We start from the raw sequence: 3,058 nt of genomic DNA, 5'->3' as shown, positions 1-3,058 counted from the left end.
GAGACCGCACATGAGAGCTCCCCCTGCCGGCAGATCCTGCCTCATAGTGCCGGCTGTGCTTTACAAGAGAGGGCTGCAGACAATGGGGAATGCAGCCCACATGAAAGGGGGGAGGATTAGGGACGGAAGGGTTAACAAAAGTGTTTGTGTAGTGTGGGAGGAGACGGAGGGGTTAAAATGCAGGAGGAGGGGGGAGCAGGGGTCAGTGCAGGAAGGCGAGCACAGCCATAGCAGAGCTCAGCAGCTGTCAATCATCGAAGTGGCAGACTTAGAGGCCATAATAAAAATGGTCCGGACAGCAGAGGCAGTACATGGAGGACAGCTTCTGGAGACCTGACTAGTGGAGGCCCTCAGACGACCCATGGGTGAGGGCTCCGCTTCCCCACCTGTTCCACGTGCTCGGCGGTCAAGGCCGCCGGAGCGTTACTCCCGCAAGCATGGGTTGGCGGTGCAGCGGCAAGTAAGGAGCCCCCGAGGGGACCCTCCGGGTCCGGGCGCCCAGCAAAGATGCACAGAGGAAGGGGTGCCTCCTCCCACCCTTAACTCTGCATCTGGCGTCAGGACTGGAGTGGCGGTCCCTCGGACACAGGGGGGACGTGCTCAGCGCAGGAGAGAGGCCCACGGACTGCGGCCTACCTGTTCCGGGAGCCGGCGTCCTTACGGACGGCAGGAGCAGCGATGTGGCCTACACTTCCAGGGGGTCGTAGTGTAGTTCTGCGGGGGGGGGGGGGTCCTGGCCCAGGGGGGTCCTGGCCCAGGGGGGTCAGATGGGGTTACTGCAGCAGTTGGTGGCTGGTAGTTTGTCGCCTGTGGCTAGTGGCCCTGGTGGTAACCTGGGCTTTGGGACCTGGTGAGGCCACGGGAGGGTCTGTGGTGGGGGGGCTGGTCACGGGGGCATCAGGGGCTGCGGAGACGGCCGACGGGGGGGCGATTAGGACGGAGTCGGCAGTGGTGGTCTGGTAAGGGAGAAAGAGAAAGAAAAAGCGGAGGATATGGTGCGGCTAGATGATCAAGCGAAGGGGGCGGTATATGTTTGTTTCGAGGGCCCCCTAGGGGCACACTTGAAGCAGGAGGTTCGGGACAGGATATCGAAGGGGGAGTATGTGGAAATATTTTCCCTGCTTCCTTTGGAAAAAATTAATTTGGACAAGGTTAGGCCCAGTGATTCAAAGAAAGAAGATGAGGAGAAGCATCTGTACTCTCAGATACAACGCACCTTCTCGAACTGGCTCCAGGCGTTATTGGAGAGAAGGAGATGGAACATTGTTATATATGGACGGGATCCGTGAGGCATACCGGGTTTAAGGCGGGATTGCATAGCTTCGCTATGATGAGTTTAGGCAGCGAAAAGTGATGTGTCCGGGGATTAGGTGGGATCACAAGGATATTTCCTTGTGGATGAGATTGATGGCGGCGCCCGCGACACAGCCCTTTCGCGGGGGAGCCGGGGGTTCTAGCTCAACGGCTGGATCCCTGGCGTCACAGCATAAGGGGTACTGCTGACAGTTTAATGACAGACAATGCAAGTTTGGAGCCGTGTGCCGCTTCAAACACGAGTGCTCTGGTTGTGGCGGGACTCATTCCCTCAGTAGATGTTTTAAACAGGGAAAGGGCAAAGCTAGCGAGTTTGCTGAGAAGAGGGAGGACGCCGGTGAGGATCGAGGCAATGGGTCCTTTTCTAAGTAGGTACCCTGATCGGGAGGCAGCGGCTTTATTGGGGGCAGGATTTTCCGAAGGCTTCCACATCCCGTCTGATGCGACGGCTCCAGTTTTTCGCTCCAGGTAATCTAAAATCTGTGCGGGAGCATCCGGAGTTGGTCAGGTGTAAGTTGAGGAAGGAGATGGAACTTGACCGGATGGTGGGCCCCTTTTCGGCCCCTCCGTGGCCTAATTTGTGGGTGTCTCCGCAGGGGGTGGTTCCTAAGAAGGAACCCAACAAGTTCCGCTTCATTCATCATTTATCTTTTCCGGCATGGTGCTCGGTTAATGATGGCTTCGATCCAGGTCTGTCTACAGTATCGTATGCATCCTTCGATATGGCAGTGGCATTAGTGATGGGGGCAGGGCGTGGAGCCCTCATGGCAAAGACGGATGTAGAGGCAGCCTTTCGGTTGCTGCCGGTACATCCGGAGAGCTTTCACCTGCTGAGTTGCATGTGGGAGGAGGAGTTGTATGTGGATTGTTGTTTACCCATGGCTGCTCCATTTCATGTGCGTACTTGGAGACGTTCAGCTCTTTCCTGGAGAGGATGGTGCGGGACGTATCCGGTATGTCTTCCATCATTCACTACCTAGATGATTTTGTGTGTGTCGGTTCTGAGGGGACAGCTGAGTGCATAGTCTTGTTGCGTACAGTTGAGAGGATGGCTGAGTTGTTTGGGGTCCCGTTGGCGCCGGACAAGACAGAGGGTCCGGCGACGGTGATTAAGTTTTTGGGCATAGAATTAGATTCGGTGCTCATGGAGTCGCGGATGCCAGCAGATAAGCTGGCGGACCTGAGGAAAACTATTCAAGTCTTGCAAGGGGTGCGAAAAGTGAGGTTGTGGGACTTACAGTCGCTGATTGGAAAATTGAATTTCAATTACCAATGGGTAAGATCTTTTGCCGTCGCATGGCGGCACTGACGGCCGATGTGAGGTCGCCTCATCACTTTGTGCGCCTGATGGCGGAAGTGAGGGAGGACTTGGTTGTTTGGGATCATTTTCTTACAGTTTAATGGTAGGACGCTGTGGTTGTCTCAGGCGGTGAGTAGCGTGGAGTTGGAGTTGTTCACTGATGCGGCGGGCTCGGCTGGTTTTGGGGATTTCTTTCAAGGGCGGTGGTATGTGGGGGCCTGGACTGAGGAATGGGTATCAGCAGGTTTGGTCTCAAACTTGGCCTTGTTGGAACTGTTCCCTATTGTGGTGGCGGTAGAGCTGTGGGGGACAGCGTTGCGGGATCGCCGCGTGTGTTTCAACTGTTACAGTAGCGCTTTAGTGTTTGTCATCAATTCACAGTCTGCCAGGTTCCCTCCTGTTGTTTCTTTAATGCGACATCTTGTTTTGCGTTGCCTGGAATTC

This window comes from Leptodactylus fuscus, chromosome 2 (assembly GCF_031893055.1).
Source record: "Leptodactylus fuscus isolate aLepFus1 chromosome 2, aLepFus1.hap2, whole genome shotgun sequence".
Lineage (NCBI taxonomy): Eukaryota > Metazoa > Chordata > Amphibia > Anura > Leptodactylidae > Leptodactylus > Leptodactylus fuscus.
The sequence above is the reverse complement of the archived record's forward strand: the minus strand, read 5'-3'. Positions refer to the sequence as shown.